The 24700-nt window shown below is 45.4% G+C and overlaps 1 protein-coding gene across 2 annotated transcripts in view; it reads right to left on the reverse strand.

The window, feature by feature from the left end:
* The window catches only part of PHEX (phosphate regulating endopeptidase X-linked), a 1520886-nt gene that overhangs the window by 1494912 nt on the left and 1274 nt on the right, over positions 1-24700 (reverse strand). The window lies entirely within an intron of this gene.

The raw sequence follows: 24700 nt of genomic DNA on the forward strand, positions 1-24700 counted from the left end.
ATGACCAGAAAGCTTCCCTCATCAACTTTACACCTGGTCAGCAAGTCCTGATCATGAATCCCATAAGGCCTCGAGCTTTACAGGACAAATGGTCAGGCCCATACACAGTGGTGGAGCCCCTGGGTGAGGTTAACTATTTAGTGGACCTTGGAAGGCCTGGACAGGCTCCAAAAGTGTTTCACGTAAATAGGCTGAAGGCTTTTGTCCCAAGAGTCGAAATCGCAGCACTGCTACTGGATTCAGATGTTGAGGAAGAGGAGTCTGAACCTCTCCCCGACCTGTTCCAAAGCGGTCCTTCAGATAGCTCCTTTGACGGTGTCCGAGTGGCCCCTCACCTCACTTCTGATCAGCAGGCTGAGGTGAAAAGTTTGCTTAGGCAGTTTTCCCCCCTGTTTTCACAGTCGCCTGGTTTGACACCTTGGTGCAAACATAACATAGACACAGGAGACAGTGTACCTACCAAAAGTAGGGGATACAGGATGTCAGACAAAGTACAGTCTTATATTAAGACCGAGGTCAACAAGATGTTAGACCTTAGGGTGATTGAACCCTCTAGTAGTCCTTGGTCCAGCCCTGTGGTTTTGGTTCCAAAGGCAGGCACTTCTGAATTGAGGTTCTGCGTGGATTACAGGGCTCTGAATGCTGTCACCAAGACAGATGCACACCCCAGCCTCGAACAGATGAGCTGGTGGATACTTTGGGTGCCTCCAAGTACCTCCGCACGTTTGACCTCACTGCTGGCTATTGGCAAATAGCTTTAGCAGAACATGCCAAGGAGAAGACAGCGTTTTCTACTCCAGACGGCCTTTACCAATTCAGGGTAATGCCGTTCGGGTTGAAAAATGCACCTGCCACTTTCCAGAGGCTTGTGAATCATGTGTTGAATGGGTTGGACGAATTCTGTCTTGCATATCTGGACGATATAGCAGTTTTCAGTGCCACCTGGGAAGACCATGTGAAGCACCTCGGGATTGTGCTCCAGGCTCTTCAGAAAGCACACTTGACCATAAAGGCTAGTAAATGCCAGATTGGACAAGGCTCAGTGGTTTACCTTGGACATGAAGTAGGTGGAGGGAGGATACAGCCTCTTCCCAGTAAAGTACAAGCAGTACAAGAATGGCCTACCCCCACTACACAGACCCAAGTGAGAGCCTTCTAAGGACTCACGGGGTATTACCGCAACTTCGTGGCAGACTATGGCACCATAGCTGCCTCTCTGACTGCCCTCACCACTCTGAAGAAACCCAAGAAGGTAACTTGGACCGACGAGTGTGAGAAGGCCTTCAACGGCTTAAAAGACTCCTTGTGCCAGGCCCCTATCCTCAGGGCCCCTGATTATCAAAGACCTTTTATTGTGCAGACGGACGCCTCTGACACTGGGATAGGAGCTGTACTATCGCAAGTAGATGAGAAGGGTAAGGAACACCCTATTGTTTTTATTAGTCGCCAGCTTAAGGACAGAGAGCTCAGATGGTCTACAGTGGAGAAAGAATGTTTCTCTGTTGTGTGGGCCCTACAGAAGCTGAGGCCCCACCTCTATGGGACCCACTTCACTGTGCAAACTGACCATAAGCCCTTAAAGTGGCTAATGAACATGAAGGGAGAGAATCCAAAGATGCTTAGGTGCTCCATAAGTCTACAAGGCTTCGACTTCACTATTGAGCATAGGCCAGGTTCCAACATAGCAATGCTGATGGGTTGTCCAGAATGTTTAACCGACCTGAACAAGAGACTCATCCAGGGGTGGATTAGTTCCCCCTGTCCATAGTCTGGGAAGGGCGAGTGTTAGGAAGGATTTCTTAATTGTGGGTAATTTTCCTTCCATGTGGCAACCCCTAAACTTTTTGCTGTTGTTTTCACCATGATCTAGACTTTGCCAGAGAAGTAGCCTTCTGCCGCACTCCTCTGGGCTTTCGCTCCATTCTTACGGGGAAACTGACATGCCCTTAAGACAGTCAGTACCGGGAAACGCTGTTTTCCATAGTTTCTTTATCATGTTGCGGCTTTCGTGCAACATGACACAAGAGGGCACTGTAAGCTAAGTTACTGCTCTCTTGGGTCTCTAGCCTTCTACAGGCCCTAGATACTCTTTTTGGATTGTAACTGATCGGTGCAAGGGAATCACGGACGGGAATGGTGGCAGCGATCGTTTCTTGTGTTTTGAGCTCCTTTTGGCGTTTTAAGCGCGTTTCTCGCGCTTAGCCCAAAATGGTGGCCTGGCTCCCAAAATGGCCAGACCACGAGGCTCCTTTGTCCTGTCTGCTGACCGTCTTGCTCCCTTCACCTTCCCCAGGTCGAGCCGACCCGGGGCCTTCCTTATTTGGGCATGTACTTTCCCGCGAAACAAGGATGCTTTTGCGGGCTTCTACAGGCCTTGTGTGTGCCTCCAGGATGTGGGCTGGGATGTCTGGTCCCAATACACATCCTGGGTGCCAGAGAGTCTAGGGTGGTGTGAATGCCTGGGACCACCGTGGTCCATGATAGGTCCACATATGGTGTGAGTGTTGATGAGCGGATCTCCCATTGGGTCCCCTCCATTTTGGCACGAAGGGAACCGTGGATAAGAGGGGGCTGGAAACACCACTACCATGTCGATCTCCTGAGTTCTCACGAACAAAGGAATACAGGAGCCAAGTATACTGGAACCACGAGGCTGAACCGAGGAATCGCTGGTGACCCGCTGAAGGACTGCTCCTCTGCACTGCTGTCGCTTTGTGAAACCCTTTTTACCTCTGATCGAACCAGAAGGCCTGTACTGGTACTTCGACCCTTGGAATAGCGGGAACAGCTATTCTCGGCATCTTCACCATCTCCTGCACGTAAGCCATCGGAAGTGTCTCTGGGCCATCCAGCAGACTGACCAGCCTACCCAGGAGTCTTGCTCTGTAACCGCCACCAGGTTGTGTTGTATTTCGAGTCCTTGTCACTCTCACACGATTTGTACACTTGGCATTCCCAGGTCTGAAGTGAGTAGTGTACATTTGGCTGAGATACACACGGCCGCTCCGTTGCCCTGCTGTGGTAACAAACTGTGCGGGTTCACTTCGTTTGGGACATCTTTAACTCAACTCTGCTGCGGCAGAATCTACACGACGACGAGACGTCCCCTGCTCCCCTGAACCTGCCAGCACTGAAACTGACGTGGAGAAGCCTGGGTCTGCTTGCATCGGGGACCGGTGAGTAGCATAGCTAGGAACTGGTCGCCCTCCCTCAGGAGCCCATAGCTTTTCCCCGCTGTGTCAAACAGCACGCCTTTCTGTACTCGCGCTCTGCTTCTGCCCACAGTGGAGGCTGCGCTTGAGTCGCGGAACTCTGTTCTTCTTCATTTGGGCACCAAACTGAACTGCCTGATTCCCTCGAAGAGACTCCCCTTTTTGCCCGTTGGCACCAGCGTGTGCAGGTACTTTTGAGCACAAGGCTCCACTCTTCGTAGGGCTTAGACTTCCTTTTAGTTAGGTGCCTCTGAAGGCGGACTGGGTCTAATCATTATTTCGCACTGCCTGTTTTCCTCCCCTTCTAGGTGGACTACACATTTCGTGCGTCTAACGCTTTAGACTCGTTTGTATTTGTATATATATTGTATTGGTTTGGTATGTGTTGGTTTACTAGAGTTTTATTGTGATTTCTCGCTACGGTCATTGTTGCAAAGGCATTGGAATAAATGTGTATATATTTTTAATATAACACCTGTTTGGAGTAGTTTGTAAGTGTCCTTGCTTTGTGTGCTCATTGCGGGCTTTCAGTCACCCTCACCCCTCCTGAGACCTAGTCTTGACCGCAGCGATCGCTACCCTGATTGGACTGGCTTGTCCAGAGGTTACCCTGTTCCAAGTAATTAGGTTGGCCTTCTGAACTTCTGCGCCACCAGGACAGAGTTCAGAAATCCGTTTTAACAATAGGGATTAAAACAGACCACTTATGTCCGCTTTATTTTCAGTGATGCCACTTTCAGCTATCAGGGATACAGGTCATCAGGGTCAAAGGTCATGTAACATTACGCCATGTGATGCCATCAGAGACAAAGGTCATGCCATGCCATTTTCATTATGGCTACTTTTTGCTGCAGCTATCTCAGGCATTTTGGTGAGTTGGAATCTAAGATTCATTTTGGATTGTGCATTAGTTGGAGCAGTGACTGTGTCCACTTGAATATGCTGCGTGTACCTGAGTGGTCCTGCGTGTTAGCTGCATACTGTTCAACCATATAGGTCTACAACATGTACACGATGAATCTTTCGGTGATCAAGTCATATTTGTTTTCATTTCCATAAGTAATTAGTACAAACATGTGTATCCTGTAGTGTTAATACGTTATAGTTAACAAGCTATTTATAACATGTATTGGTCTTCCAGTCTGTGAATTTAATTGCAAAAGTGGATAATATTTTGCCATGTTTTACGCACAGTGAAGAATACATTCTGGAAGGCAATCAAGTTATCACTTGGGTCTGGTAGCACCAATATCTTATGGAGTTGGGGGGTATTCACGGGTCTGGATGGACGACCAATGCATGTCATATACGTTCTGATTAGGGGGAACAGAATCAGCCCAAGGACTGCATCCCAATAAACCCAAAAGGATTCCATGCAACCCCCGTGTCGTTTTTGGCCAGCTAGTTAACATCACTGAATGTGGAATCCTAATTTCATGAAAACCATGTACAAAGGTCGGCATTGCTTTTATGACACATTCCCACAGCAACATGATGATAGGTGGCAAGTGCACTAAAATATTTATTTCCTGGGACGTCCTGAACGCACGTATACCAAACATGTTGTTTCATTCTCACGCGGTTGAAGTCTGCCCAGATATCAGAGCAACAAGCATTGACAAAGCCATCAGTTTGGGCTTTTCCATAGACTAACATGTTCACCCTATTGACATATTTTGAATATTATATGCTTTATGTGTATATCAATTATCTATAAACCATACCAATGAAACTAATAATATTTCTACTCATCTATATCCTTTCTATACAAATTAAAGAATATAGGCAAGCCAAGTAGTTGAAACGTATCAAATGCATTGTTACCCGGAAGACAGGATCTTAACATCACATCAAAATATAACACGCTGAGGGTTAAGGAGGGACAGGTAGGGTGGAAAAAGTAAAAAGAAAAGTGTGCACATGAATTTGGAGGTCATGAAAAAGAAAAACATACATAACGAAGCAAGAATACTCCGCAGACTAAGTAGAAGAGACAACATAACACTGGCCCTGAGAATTCGAGAATGGCTGCCAGTAAAGAAACGCATTAATTTCAAAGCCCTCTGCATTACCCATAAATCACAACATGGAAAAGGAGCCGAATTCCTCCAGGATAAAATCGACCATTATCAACAAGGAAGAGACTTAAGATCGGGCAACGACCTCCAAATAGAAACAAGACACTTCCAGAAAGGAAATTTGTAGGAACTACCTCTCCTATTTTATAGCCAAACTATGGAACTCTATCTTATAGCCAAACTATGGAACTCAGTACCAAAGGAAATAGGAATGACGGAAGGCCACCTAACATTCAGGAAATGGCTAAAAACCTGACTATTCAATTGACAGAGATACGCATATATGGACACATCGACAAACCGTACACCTGGAACAAAGCAAAAATGGGACAATAGAATACAGAATGAAGAATCACCAATAAAACTACTCAATAGATTTATTGAGATCACCAGAAGGCAACTAACCACCCCTTCTCTTTTCCACATCCCCACAACTCTCATGCACTACACACACCCAGAGGGGTAGTGAAACAACCCACTAAAAACCCTCAACAAACACACCCCTCTATAATCATGCTAAAAACCCAATATATGCAGACAACAAACAACTCAGACACTGGACGCCACCCTTAAGGACACAACAAGACCAGTGCACATAACAAAGCAAACCTAGAAAGCTCACCCACACAGATGCTAGTTTCTCCTGGTTCTGGACTCATCAACAGCTGAGCACAACCTTTATTCTAGCACTCTCTCCGTCACTAACCAACCCTACCCACTTTTCTTACTGAGTCAAGTGAGCCGCTGGATACCATGAAAATGGCAGCGGTGCACAGTATAACTCCACATAACATAACGTTTGTCTCTGGTATTTTTTAAATGGAAGTGATGCTAGACGCTACAACTGGCAACGAGCTGTACCACACTCTTCCTGATGCTACTTTCAACAAAGCGATGCTCCATGGCTGCACTGTCTGCAAATTCTTTCGCTGTCCTCTGCTTTTAGGGTGGTGGCTCCACTCAGTATCCCTGTGCGTGGGTACTCAACACCATTGTGCATCCCTTCCCCTATTGAGGAGTGTGTCTACACCACTGCGTGTTGCAGTGACCCGCTCAGTCCTTCACCGAGGGCCTGGGGTGGGCTGGCCTATAGGGAACTCTGGAGATTTCCCGTTAGGCCTATGCACCCTGTGCCTCTTTTGTGTGGTAATCTATTTTATTTTCAAATGTTCTCATAGGAAATGGGTTGAGCTGGCCGAAAATGTTCAATATGGGAGCACTTTGAACATTATTTCCAGGGCTCGATTGATTCCCAGTCCACCCCAGCCGAGGGCATAGATGCGCGAGGCAGTTCATCCTTCCTCTCACTTCTCAGCACCTGCTGAGAAAGAACTGGCCTATTCACTAGGTAAATCCACCAGTGAGAGAACATGATTGCCAAACATGACGCATTTGGTTTTCCAGACCTTTTTTAATCAAATCAGTGACAGAGCAACCTATTTCTTTATGGAGCACAAATTAAATATGTCCATATTACATATCTCAAGGCGTGAAATACTTGCATCTTTAAACCATACAATTTCCAGCTTCCCATAATGTGGCCTCATTTCCTTTCTACAACAGGAGTTTTCATTGCAGAGACTACTTGCACACCAGCAGCTGCCCACCGTTTCCTTGTGAGACTATTGATTGTACATGTGTACTGAGTGACTACCTAGTCAGACAGCTCCGCCTTCACATTGACATCCACTAATACAAAATACCCTGCTCTTGACGCACTCTCTTTACAATTGCTTCTGCGCTTCGACATTTGAGTCTAGTAAACTTGGTCCCAGGTGGGTGAGGTGGATTGAGTGATTTTGAAGATCTTATTGGGACCATGTGACTTATAGATAAAAAGAAAACGCATGCTTTGATAATGCACGCATGGACCCTGAATCAAGCAACATCATATTTCAATTTCCCGAGGATAAAATGGATACTTTTAAGGTTTTAAGAATATGCTGGGCGCTTGCATTACACCAAACAAAAATGAGGTTTATATACGGCTTGTAGTGGACTCGACGAGACACAAAGGCAAAAACATGAATAGTGTTGAAATGCGAATGATTTCGAAAATGAAACAGTGTGGCTTCCATCTCTACACAAAGGATGAAGCTTTGAAGTCTCAATTTATACCAGGCTGTGAATGCTGTGTTTGACAGAAAGCTACTTAAAAAACCAAGATCTACAGAGGACATTTTAGCCCGGGCGCATGCTGAATAAACAACAGATATGGGCATCCTCAATATCTCAACATGAATTAGTGCATAAACTGTCCAAACGGACCAAAGCCTGACAAACAAGAATGCTTTCTTTGCGGCTAGGAATGTACTTATGGTGGGAAATGTCCTGCAATTGGTCATACATGCAAAATGGGTAGACGAAATGATCATTTTTAATCGGTCTATCAAGATGCTATGCCAAAAACAGGTGTCTTCCAGAGAAACAACCGATCATGATAATATTAAGTCTTTGCTGGTCCTTCCAATAAAGAAGCACAACTCCACAAAGAGTATATAACCTGCATGAAAGATCTCATGATGAGAGTCTAATGTATTGCCATCTGTGCGGGTATGAAAGCCCTAGCTTTTTTCTTTTTTGTTAGAATAAAATAATTCAAATAATTCTGTATCTGAAAGTCTGCTAATCAGACCCCTCTTTCATAAAGATCCCTGCCAATAGCTTGGTGAAGACACGTGCCTTTGTTGCACCAGTCTTCCGACATCAACAGCTCCTCCTCTTCAGTGCCATAGGGCAGGTTCAGAGGTTACATGTGCACAAACTGAACACAGAAGACAACAGTAAGTGTCTTATTCCTAAACTGAATTTTGTTTTCTACGAACTGTTCATAAAACATTTAGGACACATAACTATGCCTCCTTATTATTGTCCACATTGTTTTTCACAAAACATGTAGAGGTTTTTCACAACTAAGGGCACCCCAGCAGAGAACATAATTCTTGTCCTGAAGAAGGATGGGCCACACAGATACCAAAGGCCCGCATAGCCGAAACTCCTATATATAGGTGGACATACAGACTTTTTTCCATTAAACTTAATGACAATTTCTTTACGAATGTCCTCAGTGTCTTTCCACTTCATTGCGAACAAAAATGCTCCACATACATGTTTGTCTAGTACGTTTGATATGATTGTGCAACTGTTATAAAACACACAAGATTTTATTCTATGTACTATACACAATGATCTTCGATTGTGTTTAACGCTTATGCTTTATGCCAAGTTTAGACCTATATGGTTTTTTGTGTATGTCATTATCTCTGTAACTTTATTACATTCTTTTGGTAAACATTCTTTTATCTCTACTCCTTCAGTCTGTTTTCATGAATAAGGATCTTTTGCGGGGGGCGCTGTTGCACAGCGATCAAGATGGCTGCTCTCTCCTAGAACTCCTGTACCCGGAACCATCTGAGGTCTAATATATGCTGTTCTAGCAACTGTCGTTTCTTCTGAAAACTACCAAAGTAATCTGTATGTGCCGTACTACCTGGTGATCCACTCCTGACACCCCGCTAAGTCACCGGGTGCCCGATGACTGACTGCCGAAGTATTGGCACAGAGTGAGGGACGGCAGAAGCCAGGAGGTGCAGTCGTGGAGCCCGGGACATGTTTCATCAGGAGATTGGGTTGTCAACGGCCCCCGCTCGAGGTGCGCTTTCTCTCCCCCCTGCTGCGGCCCTTGGCATTGAGTCACTGCAAGACCATCCCACTGGATTTGAGACACCCGTCTAACGGCGAGAGGGATGACCGCGATCCGCATCTGAGGTGAGGCCCTGAGTGGGAAACCCTCTCATGTCATGCTGCTTGAGCGGGATCTCTGTGAAAGTCACAGCATCATAGTCCCTCTCCTGTGGTACCGCAGCCTGCACAACTGCTCCCATACTTATAACGCTCCTCTGGCTGCTGGGGTGACCATACCTTCTCGGGCCCCTTCAGCAGTGCCGAGATGGTGGGTGGCCGTATTGCGACTCTAGCAGGTAGAGTCTTCCTGAGAACACACCTTTCCACTTGATCTGTTGCCTACAAACACCCCAGGTATCCTAGCCTGAAGGGCCCCGGCACCCACATTGGAGCAACCTTGTCTTTTCCATCAGCCAACTCAAATGTAACTTTAATTGTGTTCACACTGGCAATCAAACCCTATATGGACTTCAGATATCCGCGGACACTGTCTCCCCCGCTGTCCGGCACCGACCACGGGCAGGCTGGGGCCGACCACCCTGCGCAGGATGCAACCACAACTAAGATTGCCTGGGGTCCACCCATACTGGCCCACTGACCTACTACCCTGTGCCATGTTCGGCTCCCACCCAGCTGTCATACCATATCACTTGGTACAAATTGCACACTGCCGGATCACTGACCGCGAAGCCTGCTATCCTTAGTGCACCACCCTCCATTACCCTTGAAAACCTGCCCTATGGCACATCATCACCAAAGGGGGGTCCAAAAATCAACGCTCAATGAGCCACTATACTAAATCTGCGCCTAAGCCCTCAACCTCAGACGGGATGTCAGCCACTACGGAACCTGAACCTGTCATGATGGAACTCACCGAGACCTGTGCATGCAGGAGGGATTCGCTAAGGTTCAGGAAATAGACTTGTTTCTCAACACTCTGCCATTTAGTCAACTTTCCCAAGACACTAGAGCTGAACTGTACCTCCCCGTTTAACTCACCGACATTACCCAAGCTATTGACCCATTACCCACCGGGCAAGCACCCGACCGCCTCACGGCCGAATTATGTACACGATACAAGGAGATCCTTGCTCCCCACCTTTTACAGGTGTGGCAGGAGTCGCTTAGGTCCCAATCACTCCCAGTTTTCAAGAGGAAATTCATAAGGTCATATGCCTCATTTCTGACTGTATTAAATACAATGAGCATATCCTTGCATTTTGGAAGACTCAAGCTGCTTAAAGAGCAATCTAAGGAGGGTTTGCATGGTTCTTGAAGAAGTGTAGTTGACTCTTAATGCAGGCAGAAGCCAATACGTTCAACCGACTCTAAAGCATATGTCTACATGTTTTCCACGAATGTCATGGGTCCTAACCCTGATGCTTTCATCTCGGCTCCGTACCCAAAACATGTCTGACATCGATCATTTAGATATATTCAGGACTTTGCCCCCATCAGTGCATCCTCGTGGCTCGTAACACATCAAGGACAGAATGTTTTAGGTCTTGCTTAAAACATCGAAACAGGTGCAATATAAATGTTGTGGGCCTGAGGTTGCAAAATGAGTGTAGATTGAAATGGTCCTTGTTATCCAGGAAAGCAACGCATTGTTCAGTGTTGACTGCTACCGCCCAGAACCCCTTTGATTATTTTTGCCTGTGTCCTGCCCAACTCTCCACTACATTTGTATTTCTGAAGCTAAGTCTTTGCATTGTGACCTATAAAAAACACCAATAATACAATTAAAATAACATGTGTATACCTTGGAGCTCTAAGACCAAAGAAGAGTTAAGTGCGCATAGCCATATTGGAGATCTGAAAATGAAAGCCAGTGCCTTCTGCATGTATGTGCTACATTCGCTGGATGAAGGTCTGGGTTTTCAGGGTTTAATTAAACATCTAAAAATCTTCAATTTTACAGTCAGAGGCAAAGCAATACAAAAAGGTTTGGCCACCGATGTGAGAAAGCATTGAAGTTAGACATACGAGGAGTAAAACATCTGAGCACAGGATTACCAGGTCAACCTCTCCGCAGGCGGGCAATGCAACAGGGCAATACAGCGACAACAGACCTGCGGTTATATGATTATTGCTTTTCAGTTTGGCAACACGTCTTGTCGAAACATTCCGTACTCTCAAAAGCTTATAATTGGAACAATTTCTGTAAAGCAAACTACAGGGAGTTACAATAATAAAGCCCAGATGATGCAGAGCTGTTCAAAATGGTGACCCAGGGCAGGAAAAGTGAAAAAGTGAAGGACGCACCTTAGAAGACAAAGTTTATGAAAACCAGCCCCAGAAATGTCAATGATGTGGGGAAGAGGTATAAACTCAGAATATATTTTTGACACCATCATTCTTCACTACTTTGGTTGGAATGGAGCAAAGGCCCATACAACTAGGCTCAAAGAGGCGAGATGACAGGTCAGGCCTGCGAGAAGGTGCTAGAATCACTTGCAACTTCGAATGGAATCAAGACAGGATGTAAGGGTTTGCAGCCCTAACTTCAATCTTGGGGAAAATGTGTACACGATTGGCATACATGTAAAATGTCACCCAAAATTCAATAGGTCCACAAGCCAATGGGTGCATTAAATATGTATAGGATGGTAGCAGTGCAGACTGGACACAAACAGTCCTATAGGATTCCACTCACTGCAGAGCCCCGCCATGTAAAGCCATCTGGTGTAGGCAGTCTGCAACTTGGTAAAGATCAATCATGCCACCACCAACACTCTCCCTATGCCTAAACTCTGCCATTGATTATTGCAGGACATTAGATTTGGCAAGCCACAGAAGCTGATCTGTTGGAAAACTACTGTTTCTAGAAGCTTTGATGGGTACAAGTGAGAAATGGCTGAGGGAATTGGAGGTAGGCGTGCAATCTAAATATGCTTTTTTCTTAAACATGAGCTGGAGCCGTCCAGAATTCAAACAAATGTCTCAAGTTGTTAAAGAGCATTTGTAAGTTGTACAACCTTCACTTTTTTGTAACTTATCTTTGTTGATTTCCTTTCCAAATAGAAAACTCAATGAATGATTTACAATTTCGATAACAACACAGGGCAAATAAGGCCCTGTTTCTAAATTCTATGAGTAGCTCAGCGATTTCAGTAGTTCTCAATCCTTCTTTTGCGCGTCCTGTAATTGTGGTCTCAAATGTATGACGCGGTAGGAAAACCAGGGGGCCCAGCCGGGGTGAGGTCAGGGGGGGTTCCACACCCTGTCCTGGTTTTAGCCTTTAAATTCTGGTATTTTAGGTTTATTATTTCGATTACAAATTCAGGACGCAGAGTGCTGAGAAACAAAGCAGAAATAGGCAGACTACACCCAGCTGGCATGTGTATATTTGAAAGTCATGCCAGAGTGCAAAGGAAAGGTGAGGATTATATGGAGGATGAGAAATGTAAACAGTTAGGTCATGAAAATAGTAAATGTCTGCCCGTGGTCCTCCGCAAAGCACACCTCCATATATCACCTTCAAGAGACTGCCAAACAAGAAGATGAAGTGCGAATGTTTATGGTGCTTAAGTCTGGTGTTTAGCTTGATTCTAAGCGTTTCGAGTGATTAATCGAATACATTTGGTCGCAGGAGAATTCGTCGATTTTTTGTTTTTTGACCAGTTGATTTAGCCGTATAGATTGCAGGGCACAGCCCCCACGTATCCAAAAACCTCTCCTTGGACCAAATATGCTGCGCAGTAATCTCCTGATCCCGATCCTAAGTATTTCTAAATTCTGGCAAATATAGAAACAAACATAGTGGTGAAACTTTGCTGAAAACATTCGGGGGGACAGGACATCTAAAGGAAAGGGGCCCCTGCCAAAGGAAGGAGACAAAATGGTGTGCCACAAAAGTAGGGGGGGGGCAAACACCCTTGCACCCCCTAAAATTACACCCATGAACAAACGTATGAAGAGGTTAATATATTTTCCTGCGGTAGCACAAAAAAAGACCAATCACTATAACACAAGCCCTCCTTAGCAGCCAGGTTGTCCCATGCCAGCCCAAGGGTTTTCGTGTGCATTATCTACCTTACAGTTCCGTATTGAAAGGGAGATAAGAGCAGCTATAAGCAACAGAATTTAAAGAAGAAAGCAAGATCCGATGGCTACTCACACCACTCGTTATTTCCCGTCAAAGTGGGCCAGTTTGATGAGTAATTTCACTGCGTAGCTAAGAGTTTTGACCAATGTCATTGACGAATGTTCTTTCAAATGCACAATCTAATACACATGTTATTAAAACGCTGCCCATTGGGTACTTGTAAAACATACAGGGCCTGGTTCACAAAGCGTTTTCCTATGGGACTGTGCCATTATAAAAACGCTTCTGTGAATCAGGCCCATGGTCACAAAAGGAACCAAATGCTGGTTGCGAATGTGGGCCACTTGTTCACTGGTTTATGAGCAAATATTATGCTGGAGTCTGATCCTGCAGTGAAGGGGCAGGAAGGGTGGGTGGGTGGCACCTACTGGTCACCTTCCCCTGTCTTGCCAGAGAGATTTAGCCCATTTATATCCTTCCCTGCCTACCTAGTCATCCTTAAGTCTCACTCAATCTAAGTCTAAGTGGATGGGATTTGGGCACAGGTGAGAGGACTAAAGAAATGAAATCGCTGGATGTAGGTCAGTGTTCCCATTTGAGACAAGTGCATTACGGGGCATGAAGTACTTTGGCATGCCCTCTGGTGAGTGGGTGAAGTGCATTCTGTTATATGTAGTTATTTTGGTGGCCGCACTTAGTGAGACAGGATGAATTCTAGGAAATCTAGACATGGCTCTTCTTTCCCACATGCGGTGCAATGCATTACGGACCTTGAATCCCATGGGGACACTACACTGGGTTATGCAGAGTACACTGTCGACATAGCCCCTTGAGGCCATCTAGAATGAGTGAAGAAGGGTGCATAGAATGAAATGCACTTCTGCAAGGATTCTGTAGTGATTGGACGAGCATGCACGCCGGCGTTTTTTGTGACATCATTCAAATGTGAGGCCCTTCCTATACTCATAGATGCCAGCACTCAAGAACTCTGAAATCCTCTGCAAGCAGTATCAAGGTTTCAAAAACTTCACCTCAAAAGTTCACACATTTTCAGTGCAGGCTTCAGTCTTGTGGAATGTTTCCCAAGCAGCCATTTCCAACATAACTGAAAAATGTACTTGGTTTTCCATGCCTATGTACCCAGTTCTATTTTGTAGGTGTAATACTGTATGATGATCTACCCTCCCTCCATACACCCGCCCACTGCTTAATTATAAATACGTGCCAGTGGCTATATATTTTCTAGCACAACTGTGCTACGGCGGGCAGCCAGGTTGCTTCCCCCACCCACTCCTGCCCCCAGAGTCCACATATTTGGGTTTGCAGTTGCAACTCCCAAAGCCTTATTGGGCAATGATGTGCACACCGCCCATGCAAAAATAGTATAGCCTTATAGACCGAGGGAGGTGTCATTATCGTGGGATAATAAACAAACTGAGTTAGTAAATTAAATGTGGTTTCATTTTATAGTATTAAAATAACAAGATTGTCTTCAGAAGTTAAGCATTTCACAAAGTTGATTGAACTGAAACAGGTTTAACATGAGAATACATTAGGTGTCATGTAAAAGTAACAGGTTTCTCTATAAGAAAGTGTTTTCCCATGTTTTTGCTTTCTCTGCAGTATGTTAAATAGCATATTGCAGCAAAAAAAGAGAAGAAGTGTCTTGTTGAAAGAAATCTTTCCTAGGCAATTGCCTTGTTTTCCTTTCTGCTTTTTAATACAGGATATGAATGTTCAAAATGCAGTCAATACCAGTAGTTATTGACTGCACTCTAAACATTCTGATTGGCTGAGATGGGGTCAAGAACGATCTCCATGTGCTTATATAACTAAAGATAGTGGTTGTGCTTTGAAACGATACACCAAATGTTTAACTTCTTCTTTAAAACATCATGCTTGCTATGAATCATCTATTTCAATGAGAAGCAAGTGGAACATTTTGACTGCCACAGAAAATAAATCAAAGGTGCTTTCTTCATATAGTCAAGTGATAGAGAAACGGACTTACTGATTAACTCGCCTGTCAAACCACCTCAGTTAAGATCTTTTTTAGGTCGGCATTCAGCACAGACAATTCTCTGCAGCAGCATACTTGCCAACCCTACTGATTTAGGCAGTAGGCTACTGATTTTTAAGCAGTCCTACCCCCTACAGATTTGGGTGACAGATCTACTGCTTTTTACAGTGGCAGCTAATTTATGTGACTCTAAGGCAATTTGGCGGATTAGTGATAAAATTGAGTGATGACTCAGATCAATCCACTGACCTGACAGCTACATGACCCTGCCCGTCACTCTTGCCGGCACAGACCTTGGGTGGACCACCAGTGAAGGCAAGTGGCAGAGCGTACCACCATCACACAGCATCTGCCTATCAGACTGAGCAGCGTATCAGTCTCCATGTTGTTCAGTGTTCAACCTGCACTGCAGGAATACATATGTACTGCCCGGGCTGCTGCTACAGAGCAGTGACAAACGTTGCCTACCAGCTCTGTGTGATTATTTTCTGTGAAGTCAGGTAATTGAATTTGGTGTTAATTTACCATTAACATTATACTTTTAAAAATGTGAGCATCGTTCCATGTTGTGCTGTTTGATGGGTTGTGCATTTTAGAATGCTCCATTGGTGCCAACAATGTATGTTTTGTAATTTCCTGTGACATCATTGTTATGCTAAGTATTATTTTTGAAACTTAAAAAATCCTACATCTTTTTGTTCACAGAATGTTGGCAAGTATGCAGCATTGACCTTTCCATGGCCTTGTTCCTCTGATGGTTATTTCGGCTGGTGAATATACTGTTGTTGTTTCTGTGTCAGAATTAATGTCACTGCTAAATGTACGGCACCAATGGCAGCCATGTACAAGTCTTTGTTTAGCACTTAGAGTGTTGGCCAGCTGACACATGCACCCCTTGCATGCTCCATACAAGAAGAAAAACTGGAAGTGCTCAGCTTAAGAAGGCGGCCCCGCATGTTCCAGCTCAGTACCCCACCTGCAGAGGCACAGCAAAGCCAGTATCATCCTGATATTGGTACATGTGCGTGTGCCCCCCGAACTCGTGAATTGTACCTGGTCCAGTGGCTGCAGCATGCACAACATGCCCAAGGAACCGGCCATGTGGTGACAGTGCTGCCAGTCATTTCACTAGGACGCTGATTTCAGCAAATTGCTGACATGACCAGCATGAGCGCCTAGCACTGTCACCTTCCGGGTCATTGTTATTTATGAATCTGGGTACTTATCAAAGAAGTGCTGGAATGACTCACCCCGTTGTTTCTTGCTGTGTGATGAAGACTGACTGACATATACAAAACTAAAGTTTTACAAACACCACCTTATAATTTAACAGACTCTAACACAATAAGTGCTGGTGCTGGGAAACACCCCGACAAATTAGGCATTCCCCCCTTCTCCACCTCATTCCACTACCTAATCTTTCCTCCTTACCTGTCCACCTCATGGGTTCTTGCTGCTCACCACACCTCTTTTCATTATATACTATAAAAAGACAAACGGTCTGCCAAAGCTTTTTAAAACTGTCCACTAAATAATAAATATGAGATTCTAACAAAAAAGCAGTGCTTGACATATGATGTCTACACATATGCATATGAGTCCGGACCTGGGGCAGTAGTAACATTGATATGTATGCAGACTCACGTATGCATTGGAAGTGTGTATTGCTGTGCAGCTTTAATCCTGTGCTGTCAGTACAAATCAAGACCATTTAGCAGCAATGCATGTGCATCTGCATGCAGTGAAGCAAGTTGTTGAGGTGAAACTTCCCTGGTTATTTATTGTGCCATATTTACATTATTATGCGTGTCAGAAAAAGAGTAATACTGTGATGTCATGTGATTCTATGTAGAGTGTTTAGATTCACTGTGTGTTCTAAGGTTAATCAGTTGGAGCCTGCCTCTTGAAGGGGTACCTGCTGTCCTTGAATGATCTATCTAATAAAGGACTTTAATATATTTATCACTGCCTGGACCCAGTCTTAACATTGGCGACAAGGACTTGGACCTCATTTTGCCTGGGGCCACCTGATGTTCTCTGGTCTATGGTCTTTTACGCACCGACAGCTTTCAGGATCTCTGCCTCCGAGAGGGACAGCAGGCGAGAGGCGGGCAGGAGGTGGAGCTGAAGCCCTGCATTCAGGCAAGTTGGGGAAGGCTCCTTGCCCTGTATTCAGGCAAGTTGGGAGAAAGCTCCTTACGAGCGTCGGCGCAGCGGCTGCTGCTTGGGAAGTCCTGCACTAGCCCCGAGGCAAGGAGGGGCGTTGCGCACATCCAGCGCGAGCCGCAGCGCAGCACTCAGGAAAGCTTGGAAAAGCTTCACATGAGCGTTGGTGCAGCGGCTGCTGCTTTGGGAGTCCTGCGCGAGCCCCGAGTTGAGGAGGGGCGTTGCGCAGATCCAGCGCGACCCGAAGCTCGAGCCGCAGCGCGGAACAGGGAGCGAGCGCTCGCTGCTCGCGTGTCCTTTTTAGCCATGCCCACCTCATGACGTGCTGGCCTCCAGAAGCCCCGGTCCTCCCATTGTGACATCATGTCTCCTAGCAACGCCTTCGACACGCCCGGCAGCAGAGGATATAACGCGTAATTGCTTTGTAGCGGAGACCTCTAATAGAGTGCTAATGGTGGACTGCAGTTCCTGCAATTTATAAAAAAAAAAAAATAAAAAAAAAAATTTTTTTTTCCTTTTCCTCTTAAGAAAGGAAAAAAGGATAAGATTTTTTTTTACATTATCCTCTTACTTTATGCAGCAGTTTCCTTGGACCAATTGTGTGCTGTGTATGCACCACTAAAAAAAAAAAAAAAAAAAAAAAAAAGATCCACATTAAGAATATCGTCCTACTTGTGTATAAACCATGGCCGCCTCCATTCCACCTCCCCTGCCCTTTCTGAGCGAACCAGGCCGAGCTCCGATTACATGGGACAGGTGGAGGGACATGTTTGAGAACTACCTGGTGGCGATGGGCGGGGAGAGATTTCCTCCTGCGCAAGAGGGCCTTACTCCTACACAACCTTGGCATAGAAGGACGCAGAATTTTTGATGGACTTTCCAGACACCATGCCCCAGAGGCAGGTGACATGGATGAATATATGTTTGCCCTTAACCAACTTCGGGACCACTTCGAACCGAAAAAGAATGTCAGTTTTGAGAGACAAAAATTTTTCCAGAGGGCCCAAGAGAAGTCGGAGTCTGTGGAGTCCTACATTGCTTGCCTCAGATCCCTGAGTTACACTTGCGAGTTTGAACATTTGACTGATTCCCTAATCAGAGACCAGCTGGTTAGATGCACTAATAATGTGAGAGTCCAAGAGAAACTTCTTGCAAAAGATATGAAATTGGATGAGGCAGTAGAATTAGCAAGAAGCATCGAGCAGACTTCAGAGTATGTCAAAGAACTTAGGATTGACAAATCCAATCCTTCATCGTCTTCGGTTTGTGTCATTAATCAAAAGAAAAAAATTGGCTTTTCCACAGTCAAGAGAGGAGGGGGAAATGCAAGAAATGTATGTTCTCGTTGCGGCAGTTCAAGACATGGTATGAACTATCCTTCCTGCCCTGCAAAATATGCAGAATGTTTGAAGTGCAAGAATAAAGGACATTTTGCCAATGTCTGCAAGGGTAACGCTGTCAATAGTATAGAGGTCAGGCCAGTGAACAATAATGAAGACGGCATCGGAAGGGGGTACAACATCCAAGAAGTGTCCGGCACTCAAGAATTCACCCCAAGACACATATTCGAGATTTCAGAGATGTCTGGGATGACCAAAGGTCCCGTGGACATGTTTCAAGTGGATGGAATTGAGCTCAAAATGAAAGTTGATACCTGTTCCCCTTGGACCATTATATCCAAAGACACATTGACAAATATTCTGGGGAAGAGCAGTACTAATATACGGCCTACCAGTGTCAGGGTGTGTGGATATGCAGACTCGGATATAAATATCCTGGGTGAATTTCTTGCAGAAATAACATACAAGGAAAGAATGTGCCAAGCCACGGTCCTTGTGGCAGAAAAAGGGACCTCTCTGTTAGGCTGGGAGGAGCAGAGGAAGCTGGGTTTAAGAGTACAGGCCAGTGCACCGGATCCGGTCACCATTGCCGAGTTGGGGGACTCTTGGACCAAGGAATTTCCACAGGTGTTTTCTGAAAGTCTGGGAAGGCTTAAAGAGTTTGAACATCACATCAGACTTAAGAACAATGCCCAACCAGTGGTACACAAGGTACGCCAAGTACCACTGAAGATGAGGGCATAACTTAAAGAGGAGCTAAATAGCTTGGTTGACAAGGGGGTGATTGAACTAGTTGTAGCTACTGAATGGTTGTCTCCAGTTGTTCTGGTTACTAAGGCCAATGGTAAGATGAGATTGTGTGTCGACCTACGTAGCCTCAATCAGAACATAGTGGTGGAGAGACACCCATTACCGAACATCTCAGAAGTTTTGTCCACACTAGGAGAACCTAAGTTATTTTCCATAATCGATCTCTCTGCTGCCTATCATCAGGTTCCGTTGTCTAAAGAGTGCCAACACTTGACTGCATTCATCACTCCTGAGGGTGTTTTCAAGTATAACAGGATGCCCTTTGGTTTGGCCTCTACGGCATCGGTATTTCAGAGAGTGATGGAAACGGTACTGAAAGGCATTGAGAAAGTAACAGTATTTCAAGATGACATTCTGATATTTGCAAACGATGGTCCTGAACATCATAAGATACTTAGGTCAGTGTTAGTCAGACTCAGAGATGCGGGTCTGACTGTACAGAGGGAGAAATGCAAAATTGCTGTTACGGAAGTGGATTACTTGGGGCATAAAATCTCCTGCAATGGTATTGCTCCCAGGAAGTCTCTAGTGGATAGCATTGTGAGTGCTCCCCAACCCCTTGACAAGGAGCAACTACGCTCGTTCATGGGATTGGCGGAGTACTATCACAAGTTTGTTGATGGCTTCTCTGCAATGTCGTCTCCTTTGAGAGATCTATTGAAAAAGGGCACCAAATATGTGTGGTCGGAAGAATGTCAAAATGCCTTTAGTAAGATTAAAGATAGCATTGTGAAGGCACCTTCATTAGGAGGGTTTGTTTCTGGCAGACGAACTGTGCTGGCTGTAGATGCAAGCACGTTAGGTCTGGGTGCCGCTCTTTTTCAATATGATGGCAACATCGAACACGTCATAGCTTTTGCCTCCCGACCTCTGAGGGGGGTGGAGAGCAATTATTCTGTGGTGGAGAGAGAGGCACTAGCTGTATCATGGGCTTTTGCTCATTTTAATTTTTTCCATGGGGTCAGTCGTTTGTTGTAAAGACAGATCATAAGCCGTTAGTTCAGTTATTGGGCAGTGCAGAATGGTCTAAAGGTTCACCAAGGATATCTCGTTGGATGATTGACTTGCTAGCATATGACTTTAGAGTGGTGTATATACCTGGGGGAGAAAATGTGATTGCTGTTTGTCTTTCTAGACTGCCTGCACAGAATGAGAGTTTAAAGGATGTGAGTGCAGAGGATAATGTGGGTATTTGTGCATTAGTACACAATGCCATAAGCAAAGAGGAGTGGCAATCTGCTGATGTTAAGGATGAAGCCTTGGGGCAAGTCAAATTTTGGACCAAAACAGGTTGGCCCAGAAAAGATCTCATTGAAAAGAAATATGATGTTTATTACTCTATTAAAGAGGAGTTGAGCATGTCAGAGGATGGGTCTCAACTCAGAAAAGGAATGAAGATAGTACCTCCATTTGACATCAGGCCCAAATTAGTGGACATAGCTCACCAAGGCCATCTAGGCATGGGGGGTACCAAAAGGCATATCAGGCAATTCTTTTGGTGGCCAGGAATTGACGGTCAGGTAGAGAAGTGTGTGAGGAGCTGTAAAGAATGTGAAAGAAGTGACAAGAGTAAGATTATTAAGGAAGCTCCCTTAAGACCTGTTAGTGTTCCAAGAGAGCCATGGAAGAAATTAGCAGTGGATTTAATGGGGCCCATACAGGAACTAGGAGAGGATTTTAAATACCTTATTGTCCTGGTGGATTATCACTCAAAATGGGTTGAGTGGAAAGCCATTAGAGAAGCAACCACTTCACAAATGATTATTTTTTTTGAGGAAGTTTTTTACAGGGAGGGATTCCCCTCAGAACTTGTTTCAGATAGTGGGGTACAATTCTGTTCGGATAGGATGGTGGAGTTTCTTAAGAGGTTTGGTATCAAACACTACAGGACAGCACTGTACCAGCCTAGAGCGAATGGTCTTGTTGAGAGAGCAAATAGATTCCTAAAGGGAGGATTGCAGTTAGCTATGGCTTCAGGTTTAAGGTGGCAGACAGTTCTCAGGGAGATGGTCTGGAACTATTGTGCGACTCCACACACTGTTACCGGCATTTCACCTTTCATGTCCCTCAAAGGCAAACAACCAGGGACAAAGTTGTGTCCGGGCTGGTTGGATTTAGCGAGGAGTGTACATGTCAACAGGGAAAGGATCATGGATCTCATTAGAGAGGCTCAAGATGAGTACAAAGAGAGGTTCGACACAAAAAGGGGTGCCAAGGTGATGCAATGGTCAGTGGGGGACTGGGTTTATGTTAAGAATCCCAGGGCTTCTCCCAAATGTATTGCGAGCAAGTTCATTGGACCCAAGAAAATTGCTGTGATCAGGGGAAATGTTGTCATCATGGAGGGTGGAGAATGTTGGTCGATGGCCAAACTGGTTAAGTGCAATATGGTGGACAGTGAGATTGGTGAGGGAGCCAGAGAAGAGCAAGTTTCATTTGGGAATGGAGAGGAAGAACATATGTTTGAACCAAATGTGAGTACAGCCTCCAGTAATAACAGCACCTTGGAGGCGAACAGGGTCAGGAACAAACCGGTCAGGTTGAATGATTATTACCTGGGTTAAATCTGCCACAAAATGAAGGGAGGAGATGTGTTGAGGTGAAACTTCCCTGGTTATTTATTGTGCCATATTTACATTATTATGCGTGTCAGAAAAAGCGTAATACTGTGATGTCATGTGATTCTATATAGAGTGTTTAGATTCACTGTGTGTTCTAAGGTTAATCAGTTGGAGCCTGCCTCTTGAAGGGGTACCTGCTGTGCTTGAATGATCTATCTAATAAAGGACTTTAATATATTTATCACTGCCTGGACCCAGTCTTAACACAAGTGTCTTCATTTATGCATTGGACTTGGCATTCGTTGGCTGTAGATAGACCTGCATGGCTTTACCGGGCATAGTGCTGCAGCATCTGGGCTTTTGACGCGTCATATGCTATATGATGTCAATATCTGAAAATGCACGGGCACACCAGGCCGGAATTTTCATTTTTAAAGACGGAACGATTGACTTTGTCAGTGCTTCTCTACTCTCGGCCTTTAACTCGGGCCCCGGGCCATTACCACCCGATCCGGTTCACGGCTCATTGGATCGGGTATTACTGCTATTAGCGCCACGGGTTGCCAATCCAGTAACCGGGGGTGCTGACAGCAATGTTCTTGTGTGAATGAACTGGACGCCTCACTGCGTCCCATTCATTCATACAAAGTACTTACGCAAGATGGCTGCGTAGGAGCTGGAAGAGGGGCTCAGAGTGGAGCCCGTCTTCCATTTCCATGGCGGGCAGCAGGAACAGGAATGGTAGCGACTGCAGCAGCAGCTGAAAACAAAGTAAGTGAGGGTGGGAGAAAATGGGAAATTTAACATTAAGATTTAACATTAAGGGAAGGGAGGGTGGGGTAAAGATCGCTGGGCGTGGGAAGCAGCCATCAAGTTGTTCGGAAGTCTGGCTTGGATTGGTAGGTTCAGCCCGCGATCCGAGCAACCAGATTGGTTGCTCCCTCTCCCCGTATCTAATCTTCTTTAGAGCCTTAAGCATAGGATGTGATATTACAACACCCTCTCCCACCTGTAAAGCTAGCTGATGCTCGACCCGATGTGTATACACATAACAGTAAACCAATGTTGGCTTCAATGTTCTGCAAACAAGAAAAGCACTGTTCCCACGTAGCTTCATGTACTCGCGCTTTGCTGTGAGCAATGTAAAAATGCCTTGGCACATATTTTCTATCACAGAAACTCGGTGCACAGAACCCAAGAACACTTAGCATGTCCCTGGCCTTGCAAATGTACGCTTTTCAGATAGGACTGGATTATACACAGGGAATGGATTTTTCCTAGCGGTTCCACATTAAAACGGGTCTAGTCCCCTGGGCTCGGTAATGAAAAAAATGTATACTTAAACGCAGAGGAAGGAGAACAGCTCTGCCTAATGTGGAGCGTTTTCAACTTCGACAAATTAACTCCAGCTGCACTGAAAGCGATAAGATGCTTTAGAGTACGAGCGCGGAAGGTTACGATTTCCAGAGCATTCTTTTCAGATGCCATTGGAGTGAAAAATGGAGTGAACACGTCACCATGTGCCACCCAACAAGATAGGCGTACAATGAAGAGGGGATGCAGCTCAGACATTTGTGGTTCTCTGGAAAGTCTGCACAAAACCGTCTGACTTTTGTGTTCAAATCTGAGGCAACAGGGGTCCTTCTCCCAGCTCTGGTGTGTTGTAGCGCTTCAGTTTTCCATACAGGAAGGTATGTGGCCTAATTTACAAAGCCTTTTCCCATTCAAAAACCCTTTTGTAAATTAGGCCCATGCAGAGGTGTTGCTAGGGGGGGGCTAAGGGGGCTGTAGCCCCTGGTCTTTTGGTTGTAGCCCCGGATAGAATCTCAGGAGCTACAACCAAAAGGCTAGCTAGCCCCCAGTCCCAACAGTTCCGACATCCGCTTAGCCCCGGGTCTTTTCCAGACCTAGCAACACCCTGTGTATTGGGGTGTACTGGCGATAGTGAAATCTGACCAATCCCAGCCATTCGCCCCCTGCACAGGGTGTGCTATCTGTATAGGCGATTTCAGTAGAATGCTGATTTTGCGACTTATTTTTGGGCACAAGGTCGGCATAACAGTCTGGGCTCTGCTGGCAATGGTGAAATTCAACCAACCACCATCTATTCGGTCTGCACAGGGTGGGGTCCGGCCCTGTCCTATCAATATGTGCGATTTCAGGAGATTGATGATTTTGCGATTGTTGGCTCCAGCCCCACAACAGTTGGTGGGCTGATGTTTTGGCCTAAGGTCGGCATACCAGTCTGGGGTGTACCGGCTATAGTGAAATCTGACCAACCCTCCACAGGGCGGGGTCCGGCCCTGTGCTATAAATATAGGCGATTTTGGGAAATTGACGATTTTGAGACTTATTCAAAAATAGGAAGTTAGGGCACCTGGTCTGCATACCAGTCTGGGGTGTACTGGCAATGGTGAAATTTGACGAACTCCACCCATGCGCCCTGCACAAGAGTGGAGCGGGGTCCGGCCCTGTGCTATCAATATAGGTGATTTTGTTAGATTGAGGATTTAGCGATTTTTCAAAAATAGGGAGTTATGACACAATAAAACATACACTAAGATATAGCAGACCCCCACGTGCAAATCAGCTACAGGCCCATGCCAAACTGGATGGTACTGCTAGTACAAAATAAATGAGATTGGAAACGAACTCTGCACAACTGGAATGAATAACACAAATTATTTCCAGAGCCCACACGAAAGCGCACGTAATGCTCCATCACTGGCTGTGCCTAGACTCTGAGCTTCGCTGGCATTATGTAACTTGAGCAATAATGCG

The sequence above is a fragment of the Ambystoma mexicanum genome, chromosome 7q (genome assembly GCF_040938575.1).
Source record: "Ambystoma mexicanum isolate Mex_15411 chromosome 7q, UKY_AmexF1_1, whole genome shotgun sequence".
NCBI lineage: Eukaryota > Metazoa > Chordata > Amphibia > Caudata > Ambystomatidae > Ambystoma > Ambystoma mexicanum.